The sequence below is a fragment of the Triticum aestivum genome, chromosome 6B, assembly GCF_018294505.1.
Source record: "Triticum aestivum cultivar Chinese Spring chromosome 6B, IWGSC CS RefSeq v2.1, whole genome shotgun sequence".
Classification (NCBI taxonomy): domain Eukaryota; kingdom Viridiplantae; phylum Streptophyta; class Magnoliopsida; order Poales; family Poaceae; genus Triticum; species Triticum aestivum.
The window spans coordinates 611,905,332-611,922,847 of record NC_057810.1 but is presented as its reverse complement, the minus strand read 5'-3'; positions in this window follow the sequence as shown (position 1 = coordinate 611,922,847).

The following is a 17,516-nucleotide window of genomic DNA, read 5'->3' as shown; positions in this document are numbered from 1 at the left end:
TTTTTCTCTGGGGATCCCCACCCCACCGCCCAATGAATGCCCCCCCAACCGCCGGTGACTGCCAACCAGAGGACTCACGACTTCGAATACCCACCGACCACTAGTTTATTACCATTTCTGTCCTTCATATGCGCGCTGACGGGTGGGCCCTATGGTAATGTGCGTTGCTGAATGTGGACCGTTTGACTGGTCAATTTCTCGTGTTATCAACAAATTACGGAGCTGTATGGTGAGCCAGTGACCGTATGATCACCCTAAAATGTACTCCTATTTTATTAACACAGTACAGACTCAAACTACCATTTCTTTCTTTCATATACGAGCTGGCATGTGGGCCCCACAGTTACGCGCCCTGATGGTGCAACACTAGTTGTGCCGTTTGACTGGTCAATTGATTGTGTCATCAACAAAATACGGAGTTGTACGGGTGAGTCAGTGACAGTATAATCATGACATGTATTTGTTTAACAGGTACAGACGCAAGGGCTCATATATACGCGCAAGCACTCACCGCTATAAGCGCACACACACGAACCCTACCCCTATGAGCACCTTCGAGAGAGTGGGCCAGCATATATAATCTTGAGATTTTACGAAGTCACCATACGTGCCTCGTAGTCGAGTGGAACGTCTCCTCCCACTGAACGTACATCGCCGGAAAATACTGAAATTAACACAAGATAAATGCGAGCACCGGGACTTTAACCTTGGTGGGCTCGAGAAACCACTGTCCTCTAACCATCCAACCACATGTTGGTTAGCACGATAAAATGTATGTGGTGACTGTGATGAGCTTATTCTAAAGTCCAGTGACCATATCGTGCTTTCTCTTCAAATACAATGAACGTAAGTGTCATCAACAAAATAAGGAGCACGCATCAAATGCAAAGTCCGTCAGTGACATCAACAAAATATGTAGACGTATCGTGAGCTAGATACCGTTGTACTATTGTATATGCTTATTTTCTTAGTGGCCGATTGCGTGTGTGGTGTAGTGGGCACGTCATTTCTAGTTGTGGTGGGTCAACATGAAGACTCATGGGTCGGTTCCATCCTGCGCCACGTATAGGTTGGACCGAGACGTGTTATACGGAGACCCATGTGGAGGACTCGGCGTACAACACGAAGCTACCAGAGTCGCGGAGGACTCTATCCCCACTGGTGATAAGCCGACTATATATTATTTGTAACCTTAGGCCCTTAGTATGTTATACAAGCTTGGGGGCTAGTTCGTCGATAGTATACACACACGCACAATGCCTGGTATTCACGTGTACTTTGTACACACCCCTATCACTAATATACAGTACCAGGAGTAGGCTCTTTCTTCAACTGAAAGGGTCTGATCCGAACTAGGGTAAAACTTTGCCTCGTATTACCATCCAGCCTAACAGCCAGGGATATCCTACCGAATGATATGATGAAATCATATCTGCCAACTACTATTAGAGAGGTGTGTCGGGGGGGGGGCAATGTGTGCGAGAGAGGCCTAAAGATAATGTGCGTGCGAGAGACACGTAGGCACATATATGTGCGTATAGAGGGCTAGTAGAGACCGTGCATGTGTATATATGCATGTGAGAGAAATAGTGTTTTCCAACTGAGATTAGTGAAAAGAGTGGTACATAGTAGTCAGAAAGAGAGAGAGAGAGAGAGAGAGAGAGAGAGAGAGAGAGAAACAGAGAGAGCATGTGCTGAGACACCCTAACACCGTGAGAGAGATTGTGAGCATGTGTGAAAGAGAAATGTCGATGCATATAAAGTGTGTGCATTTATGCGTCAGATAGAGAGATATATAACGCGTTTGTGAGAACGGGGCGAGACATAGTGCATCTACATGTAAAAGGCGGTTCTACGCATTAAATTAAAATATAAATGGCATTATTATATTTGGATGAGATCATGAATTTTGCAAATTTGGTATGGACGAAAATCGGTCTATTAGACACCCATACTCTATTGAATTCTAGCATGTGCATGTGTTTATTTCATATTATCGATCCATAGAGTGAGAGCGGTTTGAAATACAGGCAATGGATGCTTTTGGAGTTCATATATAAACATTAATTAGTGCACTCCATGTTGTTAGTGTGAAGCACTTTATACATTTGTCACTTGCATGGATACATTCCAAATTGCTAGCTACAAAATAAAATACATGTCGAATTCAACATAAAGGGGGTTTCGAAGATTCGAATTCATAGGAAGTGCATTCATCTATTTGAACCTGAGATAATGGCATTTTTAAATCAGATGTAAAAGGGGGCATCAATCTTTGTTGTGAGCTTGAACATGCTATATATATTCATACGCATATCTAACTTTTTTTCAACCAAGGAGATTATACCTGGAACCATGCATGAACTGAGGTAAGTTGCATATTTTTTTAATATATACTCATGTACAATGTATATTAAAATGTACCCCCTCCATTCAAAAATAATCATAGCTTTAGGATTTTCAAGAGTAAAGATTTGTGAAGTTTGACAAATCGTGAAAGTTCAATTCAAGAGAACCGAAAACGTTAATGCTTCTGCTCCCAAATATTGAACGTAGCGCCAAATAGGCCTGTGGTCACCCGAAACCGCGTGAGACTAATGTTTTGGTGGTCGGAAATTACTGTCCTGACTCTGGCCTGTGTAGCCTATCGGCCCGATGTCCAAAGGTCTAAACCGGGGTAGGTTTGTAACTTCACCAAGACGCCAGTCTCAACCGCCTCCGAGAAGCATTCATACGCTGTGGGCGCCTAAACACCCATGCGCTCGGCCGAAATCTATCCCGCCCACATTTGGGACACCTGACATGACTGTCCTACCCCCAACCCGCAATATGTCCAAAAGTTTAGATGGGGGCAAAGTTTGTAACTTTCCCCAAATTTCAAACAAGCGCGGCTCAAACCGAAACATTTTTCCCCCTTAGTTCCCCGCCTCCCTCCGTTTCCCCATTCATACTCCATGGGCGCGAAAACGCCCTCTCCACCAGCCACGAAACCCCAGCCTCCTCCGTCCTCCACCCCATAGCGGCCAATCCACCACCGCCCTCCTCCATCACGCCGGAGCCGGTACCCCGACGTCGTCGTCCAATGCAACCGCAACCGCAATGCCCTTAAGGACTTAGCAGCTGAAGCCGAGGCAGAGCTGCCTCCATGATGCCGACGCCGACGTGCGCCGTACCAGAACCACTCCGACCACGCCGTCCTGTGCCTCACTGCTGCGGCTCCACTGTCGCAACTGTCCACCACACCGGAGTTGTTCCCGCTACGCCGTCGTTCGCCGCCTCGGATCTGCTTCCCCGCCGTCGATAGACGACCACCGCACCACACTCAACAACTTGGCCATGGGTTCGTCCAAGGCTGCACCATCCTTCACAACTTCTGGTTTCCGGCGAACAACAAGATCGTCGGAAAAATAGAAGGAGGACACAGCACTGCCAGCAGAAAGAGGTACTCCTCTTCCCTTATTCGTGCAAATCTTACGTCTCCGCTCACACCGTATTCATCCCACGAAAGAAACTAGTTGAGCGCTTCTTACTACATCTTCTTCGTGATACTAAATGCACATGGTTTCCTCCCTTTTACTATTTCACCTTTGCTAGAGGTCAGTAGCCCGCCTGGATTTCAATTCAGGGTCAGTCGAACTGCAATTAAAAGAAGCAGCACCCGCTTAGGCGCGCGGAGCACCTAGTGCGCCTGTTCCACGGGGAAGCGGCGCATCGGTGTCTATCATAGGGGTGTGGGGCGCAAGAGTTGCTTGCACCCGATCTGGAGGTCGGCGGGGCTTGAATGGATGGCTGGGGGGCGGTGCCAAGCACGGCGATGCGGTGAGGTCGAGGGGAGGGTGCAAGCAGGGGAGGAATACTGGGCCGGTGGTCGCTGGCGTTTCGAGGAAGATCGTCAACACTTACTGGCTGGAGGTAGATGAAGGCGATCAGCCCGTTCTTTGTACATCGGACGGTGCAGAAAAAATGGACTGACCTATTTGCTTTCAGTCGACTGTTATTTTCATAGAATCCTGTAGTAATTGAGTGTGCCATGAAGGTTGTAGAGCTATCATATGTCTCCCATCATTTATTTCTCACCGACCGGCTATCTGCTACCTTTACACTGTACTAATTGTGCACACATTTCACCCATACTCACACTATTGTTTTTTTATGCATGGGTATTTCAGACTCTGACGCAGTGTTGATGAATGCAGAAAAGAAAAGACAGAAGTCGCTCCAGTGTAATTCGAAGATAAGCACTAAGCGTTTCAACGCTCTAATGGGTGCAGTGTCAGCAGTTGGAGACAGTAAACGTAGCTCTGCAGTTGATGATCTCAATTTCCACACACAACCATCCCAGGTGCTTGATTTAACGTCGCGCTATCAAATGTGGTTGCATGTTGCATATGGTGTCTAGCTTGTATTGCTTCCAATTTGGTTAAATTGCATCTGATTAATTTACACATTATACCTTTGATAATGACATGCCTTCCTGTGTTTGATACATACTACATATGTCTATTAACCATGTTCATACATCAAACTAATGCTCTTTTGTATCCCTCGTCAATCACTTATGATGAGTTAGTCACCCGGGTGGGTTACTGTGAGACGCCCTACTCGTTTAAAGAGTGCAATGTCATCCTCCCCACATGATTCTCAAGAAACAGGAAGGCTAAATGAAGATAGTCAACGTAGCTCTCTAGTTGATCACCGCAATTCCCCCACACCACCATCGCAGGTGCTTGCTCTTACTTGGCAGTGTGATATGTGGTTGCATGTTGCATATGGTGTCTACCTTGTAATGCTTCTAATTAGGGTAAATTGCATCTGCTTAGTTAACACATTATACCTGTGAATATGACATGCCTTCCTGTTTTTGATACATACTACGTCTTTCTATTAACCATGTTCTTACATCAAACTACTTTTCTTGTGTATCCCTCATCAATGCTCCTAATTTGTTAAATTGCATCTCCTTAGCTTACACATTATACATGTGAATATGACACGCCTTCCTGTTTTTGGTACATACTACATATGCCTATCACACAATGTTCTTACATCAAACTACTGTTCTTGTGTATCCAGCGTCTATCGCTTATGATGAGACAGTCACGTGCGTGGGTTAATATGAGACGCAATACTCTTATAAAGAATGCAATTTCATCCTCTCCACATGATTCTCAAGAAACAGCAAGCCTAAATGAAGATATTGAATGTTGCTCTGTACCTGAAGACAGCACTTCCCCTACACCACCATCACAGGTTCTTGCTCCAACTTTGTAGTGTGATATGTGGTTGCATGTGGCATATGGTGTCTAGCTTGTAATGCTTCTAATTAGGGTAAATTGCATCTGCTTAGTTTACACACTATACCTGTGAATATGACATGCCTTCCTATTTTTGGTACACACTACATCTATGTGTTAACCTTGTTCTTACATGAAACTACCTCTCCTCTGTATCCTACATCAATCACTTACGATGAGTCACCTTTATTCGTTGCATATTGCATATTATTTCTAGCCTGTTGCCATGTATTGCTTCTAATTTGGTCAACTACATTTGTTATGGCACCCTTTTAATTTGGCAGAGTGATATTGGTTTCATCTTTCATATGGTTTCTAGCTTGCATCGATTCTAACAAGTTCAAGCACCTTGTGCTTGGTTTACACTTTATACATCATACATATCAATATGTCACGCCGTCCTGTTTTTCATACATATTCCATCCTCCTATCATGCGGCTGCCTTACATGAAAGTAGTGTTCGTCAGTATCATGCATCAATAAGTTCTGAAGAGCAAATTTCATTCCTTTTTCTTGTGGGTTTGACTTGACAAGGCAAAATCAAGAAAGAGGAAGGAAAAGAGTAAGGAAGGCGATGATGGTGGTCCTCTGAAGCAACGTAAATGGAGCATCTGTACCGATTCTCCTTGTACTGATAGTGCATTACATGGTCCAAGTCTCCGCTCCCCTACTCCACCATCCAAGGTTCTTGCTCTAACTTGGCAGTGTGATATCTTGTTGCATGTTGCATATGGTGTCTAGCTCATATTGCTCATAATTAGTGTAAACTGCATCTGCTTAGCTTACACATGATACATGTGAATATGACACGCTTTCCTGTTTTTGGTACATACTATATCTGTCTATCACACCATGTTCTTACATGAAACTACTCTTCTTGTGTATCCTGCATCAGTCACTTATGATGGGACACCTTTAAGTTGGCAGTGTGATATTGGTTTGCGTCTTGAATATGATTTCTAGGATGTATTGCTTCTAGTTTGATGAACGCCACCTATGACGAGACAGTTTTAACTTTGCAGAGTGATATTGATTGCACCTTCCATATGGTGTCTTGCAGTGTTTCTAATTTGTTGAAGTGCCTTCTGCTTAGTTACCACATCATAGGTGTGAATATGTCAAGCCGTCCATTTTTTCGTACATATCCCATCCGCGCATCATGTGTTTGCCTTTCATCCGAGTAGTGTTCGTCAGTATCATGCATGAATGAGTTCTGAAGAGCGAATTTTATTCCTTTTTCTTATCGTTTGACTTCACAATGCAAAATCATTACAGCTGAAGGAAATTAGTCCGGGAGTGGATGATGATGGTCCTTCAGAGCAACTCAAACAGGGGGTCTCTAAAGAATCTACTCCGCCATCCTCCCAACAAGATTTGCAGGAAAACAAAAGGCTGGACAGTCAACGTAGCTGTGTAGATGATGAGCACATCTCCCCTACTCCACCATCACAGGTGCTTGCTCTAACTTGACACTATTATATGTGGTTGCATGTTGCGTATGATGTCTAGCTTGTATTGATTCTAACTTGAATTGCGTCTGCTTACTTTACACATAATGCCTGTGAATATGACACGTGTTCCTGTTTCTAGAACATACGTGTACATGATGAGCACATCTCCCCTACTCTACCATCATAGGTGCTTGCTCTTACTTGGAACTGTTATACGTCGTTGCGTTTTCCGTATGATGTCTAGTTTTTATTGCTTCTGATTATGTAGAATTGCATCTGTGTAGCTTACAACTTATACCTGCAACAATCACTTACCCATAAGACACATTTAACTTGGGACTGTGATGTAGGTTGCATCTTGCATTGTCTTCTAGCTTGTACTGCTTCTAATTTCTTGAAATGGCACTTATGACGAGACACTTTTTACCTGATAGAGTGATATTGGTTGCATGTTCATATGGTGCCTAGCTTTCATTTCTTCTAATTTTGTTGAAATGCCTTCCGCTTATTGTATTCTCATACATATTCCATCCTCGTATCGTACGTGTGAATATGAAACGTTGTCTTTTTTGTATATACCTCCTATCCTGCGCTTGCCTTACATCAAAGTAATGTTCGTCTGTATCATGCATCAACCAGTTATGCAGAGCTAATTTTATTCATCTTCTTGTGGTTTTGACTTCAAAAGGCAATCTCATAAAATAGGAAGTAAAAGAGTAAGTTAGGGGATGTTGGTGGTACTCCGCACTGACGCAAACAGAGACTCTCTAGATTTGCCACTGCTACTGCTAATGAAGTTGAAGTCCCAAGTCTACATGATGAGTTCATCTCCCGCACTCCACCATCGCAGGTGCTTGCTCTAAGTTGACAGTGTGATAATTAGTTTCATGTTGCATATGTTGTGTAGCCTGTATTTCTTCTATTTTGATTAAATTGCACCTGCTGAGTTTATACGTTATACATGTGCATATGACATGGCTTTCTGTGTCTAGAATACACTGCATCTATCTATCATACCATGTTCTTACATCAAAGTACTGTTGTTGTGTATCCCACATCAGTAACTCATGATTGGACGCTTTTAACATGGTAGTTTGATAGTGGTTGCATCTTGCATTGATTTCTACGTTGTACTGCTTCTAATATTTCGAATTGCCACTTATGACAAGACACTTTTAACTTGGCAGAGTAATATTGGTTGCATCTTTCATATGGTTTCTAGCTTGCATTACTTCTATTTTCTTGAAAATCATTCTGCTTAGTTTGCACATTGTAGTTGTGAATATGTCATGCCGTCATGTTTTTCTTACATATTCCATCCTCATACGGTTGTCGTACATCAAAGTATTGCTTGTCTGTATCATGCATCGATGAGTTCTGAAGAGTGATTTTATTCTTTTGTGTTGTGGGTACAGCTTGACATGGCAAAGTCAAAAAAGAGCAAGGAAAATAATATAGTAGGGAGTGTTCTTACTCGTCGGGTGAAATGGAAAAGGTTCTGTTGTTGAGATTCTGTTGGTACTTATAGTGCAGTAGAAGGTCCAAGTCCACCGGCTAAATCTACAAACACAGTATCACCTGCTCCACCAGCTGCAGCATCTGCTTCAACTGTACCAGCATCTCAACCAGTTACTCGTTCGTTTGCTCCGGAACTGGCCAGTTCCAAGCTGCCTTCACACCTAACACTACTTCTGAAGCACTGCTGACACAACAGGACTTGGCAAGATCAGATGAACCTCATGAGAATCAACACCAAGATGGTACCTGACCGAGTCAAGTTTCAGTTGCATGCTCCTTTATATGTACTCTCACAGTTTGATGTACACTAACACTTTCCATATTCGTTGTTGAACTAGCACCACGGTGCAAGCAGAAACAGACATCAGGGATAATGCTTGACAGGTTAACAAAATCTAAAGGAGGAAGAATGGAAATCCATTTTGAGGCAGGTTTAAAAAGGCCACGTGATGCTTCAGAGTCAGCCAAGTTAGTATCATAGGCAGCCGTTGCCATTAGGTGTCATGCGCGTATCCTCCCAACGTGGATCCAGTACAGGAATGAGAAAGATAATACCCAGTTTAACACCTTCCTTGACCATTTATCTGTAAGTAATGTTATTCATCGCAATTAGTAATATTGTCTTGCTCTGTCCCATACTTTCTAGCTTCCTACTAATAAGACTCACATTCTTTTTTCAACAGATGAGGTTCAAGTTGGATCCGAAAGATGATGCAACTAAACAAGCATGCACTCATGTTTTTCAGTCTGCTCTGCGACAGTATCGGTACCACCTTAGAAAATCTCACTTTGAAGGCAAGGCTAACAATGAAATCGCCCAAACATCTCCAGTGGAATATATTACAGATGAAGACTGGACAACCCTCGTTAAACACTGGTCTGATCCAAAGTATCAGATAGGCTATATGTATTTGATCAGACCACATATTGAACTTGTATGTATGTATCTGCCTTACAAGTGTATATTCTTCTAGGCTAACCGTTCTAAAGTGAAATTCCAACAGACAACAGGATCTCGTAGCTATATTGCACACTGCGAGGCTCTTGTAAATAGCTGCTACTTCCTTCTTTTTTTGTGCCATATTATCATATCTATATTGACTTGTTCCAAATACAGAGGAAAGCCCGTGCGGACCAAAAAGAACCTGAACCGAATGCAGTGGAAATCTTCAAGGATTGCCACACCAGCAAGATGAAGGGCATGAGCACACCAGCTCAAGCCGCTGTTGTAAGTCCTTGCTCCTCTTGCCTTGAACTGATTGGTATTGTGATGTGTTCATTTAACTACTTGGTTTGCAGCCAATGTCAGTTACTCTGTTCACGTTTATACACAGTTGTCTTAACATATCATTTCACCTTACATGGTTTAAAAGAGATGAAGGATATTCTTTTGGTATTGATCTGTAATCTAGTTGTTATGTTCACGTGCGCACACAATGATAAAATAGCGTGTTTGTTTTATATCTGTTTGCCCATGATATGAATGATGTCATACTATGTTCATCCTACTTTAAACCATGTCTCTTTATCCTTAGATGTCAATGAATGTGAGAAAATAGACAATATAGTAGGCATGCTACATGGACATATGTTCCGAAAGTGATTTTATTATGTAGTTGGCACTACAATACATGCTAATGTATTACAGTAGTTCACCAAAATAAGTTATGTATAAACGTTTAACCTACTTTGTTTGTTTTTGTCTCATTAATAACTTATCTAGTACACTAATCTACAAGTTCAAACTTTCAGGAATCTATCGAACAAATGATTGAACAGCCAGAACCACCTGAAGGTGACGAGGCTACTACAGGCACAATGTCACCTCTTGCTGCAGTGTGTCAGTATCTCTCCACTAACAGTGCAAAAAGCACCTTCCTGCGTAATTCTGGGTTGGTTGTCAAGGTAACCTCGTCCAAATCGCCTACTGAACAAAATCTTCCTGCTAGACAGAGTGATATATCTGTGCTCCAGACACAAGTCCAATCCCTAATGGATGTTGTTTCGGAAACAAGAATAGTGGTTGAGAAATGTCGTCAAGATATGAATGGTTTTGAAACCAGACTATCAGACATTCGCTTCATTGTTGAAGAGCAATGGAAGAAAAAAGGTGGAGATCGTGCTGCTCCATCAGATTCTACAGCCTGAAACATTAGCACTCAGGTCAAATGATCTGTGCTTCTATACATCTGATGGTGCTTTTATCTGGAAGGACTATAAACTTTATGCCAACAGGCCTTTTGTTGTATGATTGGAATTTATTTTGTTGTGATACAACATTTATGATGCTGCCACAGGCTGCAGTAATTACGACGCTATTTTTGTATAGTGTAGGTTTATCTTAGTAATGTATTCGACCGAAAGCTTTGTAGGAGCCCAACATGCCAACATTCGTCGGGCCCATTCCAATTGGGCTAAAACGATTATGGGCCGAAATTGGCATGTAGCCACTAAAAATATCTGGGCTTAAATTAGCATAAGCTTTCAAAATTTTCTGGTAGGCCTGTACCCATAGTGGATCTTTAACAGGCCTAAACATAATTTGGGCCCTCAGTAAAAATAGGCCGTTTACAGGTGTAAATATCTCGAGCCCATAAAAACATGGGCCTTTAATAGACCAAAAGTGAGATTGGGCCCTGATTGTGCCAAATAACCCACTAGACTTAGCAGGCCGAAATGGTGGCCCATTTACGATGCGGATATTTGACAGGCCGAAATTCGGACGGGCCGTAAATGCGCCCTCCTAATACACGGGCCTTTAACAGGCCGGAACTTCGGTCGGGCTAGATTATTATCATTTTTATATGGGCCGTTAATGGGCCCGATATGACGTTGGGCCACATATGGCCCATGGTTTACGTCCGGCGTTAACAGGCCGGAAATGACAACAGGCCGAAAGTGGCCCAAATATATAGTGGGCCTCTAACAGGCCGAATGACAGACATGGCCGAATATGACCCAAATCCTTCACGGTCGTTTATGGGCCGAAAGTTTTGATGGCCTGTAAATGGGCCCAAATGAAGCCGGACCTTTAACAGGCCGGAAATACACTAGGTCGAAATTCGGCCCAATTACTTAGCGGACTATTAACGAGCCAGAAGTGACCATGGGCCACATTGATGACAAGTTTAGACCAGGCCGTTGACGAGACGATTTGACAGAGAATGTTGGGCCTTTAGCTGGGCTGGCCCATTATGGTCTGCAGAATCTTGTGGGCCTTTAGCTGGGCCGGCCCATTGTGGTCCGCAAAATCTTGTGGGCCTTTAGCTGGGCCGGCCCATTATGGTTCGCTAAATTTTGTGGGCCTTTAGCTGGGCCAGCCCATTATGGTTCGCTAAATCTTATGGGCCTTCGGTTGGGCCGGCCCATTTAAACTTTGTGGGCCACTTTTGGGATGGTCCACGTGTCCACATATCATAGGCCCATCTTGACCGTTGGATGAGTGGCACCTGTGCCAATGCGGAGCTGACACGTGGATCCATCAGCCAATGAGAATTTTACATGTGGAAAATCAGCATTGGTCGTGGCTGTTAATGGGTTATCGGATCCAAAATCCGACCCGATAGCTTAACGGCGTTCCGTTATGGTGGATGCCACGTGTCGGTCACCCTTGACGAAAGCACTTCTGTGACGTGCGATTTATCGTCATGGAAGTGGACACTTCCGTGATGATAATTTTGGTAATGTCATGGAACACTTCTACGACAGCACAAGTATGACTATCTTGATTCTGTCATAAATTTATCATGGATGTACATGCATGACAAAAAACGCGACCTACTATGACAAACACGTATCATCACGGAAGTGTATTTTTTTGTAGTGCCTGCCTTGGTCTCGTGCAAGGGTGTTGTAGCGCACATCTCCAACAACACAAGATTCATAATGTCTTACCCGAGTATCAGGACCCATTGCTAGTGAGTAAAGGGCATCATCAACTGCCTGCCCATCCTCCCGCATCTTCTTAACCTATGGTTAGAAAATAGACAAGCTGATCATCTTATGTACTCAATATATTAAAAAAAACTAACAATGCACTTCAAAAGCTTACATGGTTCTTGAACCATTTCGCAAATCCTGCCATAACCAGTTTGTCAATGTTTCTTGGATTTTGCGGCAGTAACTCCTCTTTGTAGATGCTGCACAACATAGTGATCGCGCAAACATCTAAATATATAAGAATGTGCTGCAAGTTTAGTAGATTACGATGTATAAGCTGCAGTACTGCACTTACTTGATATAAGGTAGTATCTCAGGATAGTTATTCAACACATACCAAACCATTTTGTCCAAATCTTTAGGTTTGTCCTCTTGTCGACTCTTCCCCATAACTCGAACAGAATAATAGAAAGCATTGAGCCTGGTATTGTCTTCACCCACCTCTTTGCTAAGCTGATCAGCTGTTTCAATGTATTTTGAGCAGAATGTCAACGCTTCTGTAGCAATGTAGGCCTCTGCAATGGAACCCTCAGGCCTAGCTCTATTCCTAACATAGCCTTTGAAAGTGCCTAGCCGCTTTTCAATAGGGTACATCCAGCCATACTGTACTGGACCTCTAAGTAGTGCCTCATCAAGTAGATGAACAGCCAAATGCACCATCACATCAAAGAAGGCTGGAGGATATATCTTCTCAAGGTCACATAGGATAGTTGGTATCTTGTCTCTAAGACGCTCCAAAGCATCTATCCTGATATTTCTACTGCAGAGTTCCCTGAAGAATTGTCCCAACTCTGCAACTGCTCTGTATAAGTCAGGGCAGCCCAATCCTCTAAGGATAACAGGTAAAACCCTTTGAAGTAGGACGTGGCAGTCATGAGTTTTCAACCCTTGTACCTTGTTTCCATTTGCACTGGCTCTCCTTTCAGGGTTGGAAGCAAATCCATGTGGGACTCTCACACGTGACAGGACCTCGCAGAATTCGTTTCTTTTTACCTTGTCCAAGACGTACATAGCTGGTGCCATATCCCGTGGTTTACCTTCATCTTGCACCTGCAAATCCTTTCTGATACCCAGGTGTGTCAAATTAACCCTAGATTTTAAGGTATCTTTCGTCTTGCCTTCAATGTTAAGAAGTGTGCCGATAATGTTGTCACATATATTTTTCTCGATGTGCATCACATCAAGATTATGCCACAGATCCAAATCTTTCAAATACTCCAAGTCCCACAAAGTGGACCTGCAGGTAAACAATAATCTCTCTTCTACCGTGCCATGCTTCCTTTTCACGCTACCATTACCAGGATGGTTTCCTGGTGTAATATGCCTGACCTTCTCTAATTCCACTTGCAACTCATCGGCGGTGAGCCTCTTTGGCGCATCACGGTTTTCATGCTTTGCATTGAACACATGTCTTCGGTATTTTCTAGGATGCGGCTTGTGCTTGGCAAGGAAACGATGGTGTCCAATGTAACAGATCTTGCTAAGTATTGCGTATGACAGCGGATTCTTGTCATAGCAAACACATGCATTGTAACCATGTGTCGTTCGCCCTGACATAGTGCCCAAAGCCGGATAATCATGGATGCACCAAATTACAACAGCGTGCAGAAAGAAATCAGCTGGTGGGCTGCTATATAGGTCTCGAGTGAGAACACCCTTCCATAGTTGTTGAAGTTCCTCCACAAGAGGCTCCATGAACAAATCAAAATCCTTTCCAGGACTTTTTGGACCTGGGATGAGCAAGGCCATCATGTAGTTTGATTCTTTGGTGCAGACATTTGGAGGCATGTTGTAAGTGATAACAAGCACTGGCCACATGCTATATGTGGCGCTCTGGTCGACAAATGGGTTAAATCCATCTAAAGCTAAGCCAAGTCTAATGTTTCTCGGGTCAGCAGCAAACTCTTTGTGTTTATCATTGAAGCTTTTCCACTCACTACCATGAGATGTATGGCTCATTACATTCTGATCTCTGTACTCCTGGTTCCTAGAATGCCATAGTACATCCTCTCTTGTTTCAGTATCATGAAACAACCTCTGCAATCTTGGTGTAATTGGAAAATGTCTAAGAACATTATGAGGAATCCTCTTCACAGCATCGTCATCTTTCCATCTTAATGATTTGCATTTCGGGCATTCACTTAAGTTCGCATAATCTTTCCGGAACAGAACACAATTATTCTTACAAACATGGATCATATCATATCCAATTCCAACTCCACGAAGGAAATTCTTCATTTTATTGTAGGTGTGTGGCAGCTCAGACGCATCTGGAAAAGATTTGCAGAAAGCAGCCAACATCGCATCGAATGATTTGTTGGTCATTCGCTCAGATGTCTTCACCTGAAGAAAGGTGACCATAGCTGAGAATACTGACAGCTTATTTCCTAGGGTGACAGCAACATTGCATTGTTCCAACATGCGGGCCCACCGTTTTTCTTCTGCGGGTGAAGGAATGCACGAGCATTTCGTAGCATTGTTTCAATGTTGGTCAAACTCACTGGCTCCGCCACCACCACCACCTCCTCCTCTTCCACCTGAGCATCAGGCAGATTAGGATGGTGATCTGCTGCTTCCATGTAGTCAATAACATTGACATTCATAGCTTCACCATGATGAACCCACCTAGTATATGTGACCGACATCCCATACAAGTGTAGATGATTTTGCATAGTTGACTGGGTTCTTGTAACTGAATTCATACAACTGCTACACGGGCAGAGCACATCTGATTTTGGACCACCATACTCAGCTCTGATAAAGTTCATGAAGTTTTCAACCCCTTTGACATATGTAGCGGAGAATCTTCGAGCAGAAGTTATCCAAGTCATGTCCATCTGTTAGACATACAAATTAGTTCTTCTACTAGATATTATAGGAAAAACATATATGCTTTTTTATGAAGTCCAGAAAAAAATACCTAGGTCAATGTCTAAAGCTATGGCAAGATATTTGGACGAGCAGATCTAAGTAACGAAATATATGTAAAGCTAACTCAGCAAACAGATTTGAGTGCTAAATTATGGCAGGCTGTTTCAGCAGTCAATGAGGCCGAGCACACAGCCATCGAACTACCGAAGGCCATCGCAGCAACAAAGATCGAGTATAAAACGGTGTAGAGCTATTTCACCTAACAGATTGGCTACTAGACCATGGCAATCTACGTCACCATAAATATATGGCAGGATATTTTAGCAACTAATCGGCCATGGCATGCCATCTCAGCTAAGCAGATTGAGTGCAGAACAGGGCAAGGAAGCTTCTTAAGCAGAGCATATTGACAGTAAACTACTTCGGCAAACAGTGAGATTAACAGCGTCTATCAGCTAACATTCAACGCTACACCGACATGAACGGGACCTCAGTCTAGAATGCGCGTACCGTGGGAGAAGCTGACTACCGTGCGTCTCCACACGAATGTTGCCAGCGGTGGCGGCGCTGACCGTCGTGCACCTCCACAAGAACGTAGCCAGAGGTGGCGGCGCGGCTAGAGGACGGCAATCTACGAGAGCGTACTGTGGGAGCGAGAGGATCGCTGAACCGTGGCGCCGACATATCGGCGCAGCGGGGAGGGCGGCTTTGGCGGAGCGAATGGAGTGGAGGGGGATAGGGGGGAGCGGGGTTTGGGGAATGTTATTGGCTAGTTGGCCAAAGGGAGGTTGAATCGAAATTGGGGGGAATTTTTGGGTGTGGGGGAGGGGGAGGATTTTCGCGCGGTGGGCGGGGGGAGTTTGGCGCATGGTCGGTTTCTCGAAGTGCAGTCCCACGTGTCAGTGAAGAGGCAAGCCGAAGCGCGTTCCGTTTGCGTGAGTCGTGTGCAGGAATGAACGTGTGTGGGGTGCAATGCGACCGTGACAGGAGTGCTGTCAGTGTACCGCCTTTTTTCCTTTTAAACTAGGTGCTTCGCCCCCTCAAAAAAAAATTTGTTGCTTCGCACGATCCATCGATACTACTACTAGTAATCCGGTAATCCTGACTAAAACGGCGCGGCCGGGTCTTTTCCCGCGCGATATGCTCGGAGGTTGGCTTAGTTGGGTTTTTTAGGACAAGTAATGCTACACCTACGTAATCCCAATTACGTAATTAACGTAATGTGAAACATGTGAGCTATTGATTGTAGATTGGGGGGAGGGAGGGGCCCACCACCATGAAAATCAGGGGAGGAGAGAGAGAGGCAATTTATGTTAACCCTTTCATAGGTTCCCGTAGATGTAGAAAGATGTGAAATGCGTGAATGTGTAGTGGACGTACTATTGGAGTGCCTAAGATAATTTGTGTACGCATAGACCCTATGTGTTTATTTTACTTCGCATGTTAGATTTGTCTCAGTTCAATAAAAAGCAGAGTTGGTGATGATGGTGTGCATGTCATCCTGCAATATAGGCCGTCCGATCTATATCTAACGGATAGGAAGGAAACTATGACAATTTACCCGCACTTCTCTCCACATTTGCAGATAAGGCTTTCCCTCGTTCAGCCTTTTCTCCCACAAGATCTTGATCTTCCGTGCAACGCACGGGCATCTTGCTAGTACTCCTACAATATGTACATTATTGTGAAAGTTCATATACACAGGCCGAGATTAATGCAAACACGGCAGATTTTCATTACATTTCGAACTTTTATAGGACAGAAAAATAAAAGAAACCCGACCCTAAACCTATTCTACGGCGGCGACCGACGTCCTCCATCTGTGATCTCTATGTATGGGGGCGGAGTTCAAGACCCGTGAAGTGAAGGTGCGGTCTCCGACGAGGAAGAGTAGAACACGGGATAGGGACCGGCCAGTTGGCACACCATGTCCTGCCGCCTCCCATGCCCTACTCATCCTCGGAGGAGTCCCCGACCTCGGCGGTGCCGGACGTTGGACGGCGGCAAGTAGGACGCGTGGCTGACGGTGCTCCCGTTGTCAGCCGCCAGTGTGGCCACCGCTTGTGCGGTCGAGTCCGCGTCCGGCAATGCCGCTATTGCGTCGCGAGAGTTGACTTGAGTGAGGGCGGCGACCTCGAGCTTCATCCCCGAAGACAAGCTCTCCCGCGGAGTGTTCGCACTTGCGGTCATGGCGAATGTGGTGCCAGGTAGGAGGACGATGCGCTATGGTGTGGAGGTTAGCTGGGTGTTGCCGCTTTAAGTAGCGCATTCCGGTGACGCCAAGCGTCCGGGTGCGTCATTAAGTCATCGGAGTTGGTTCCTCGGGCACCGAGCCTCTTAACGATGACATACGAATGGATGTCATGAATGCGGGCAGCTGGCGCTGGCTGGGAATGCACCGCGTGACAGCGCGAGGGACGAGGGTTTTGGTGTGCCAGGGTAG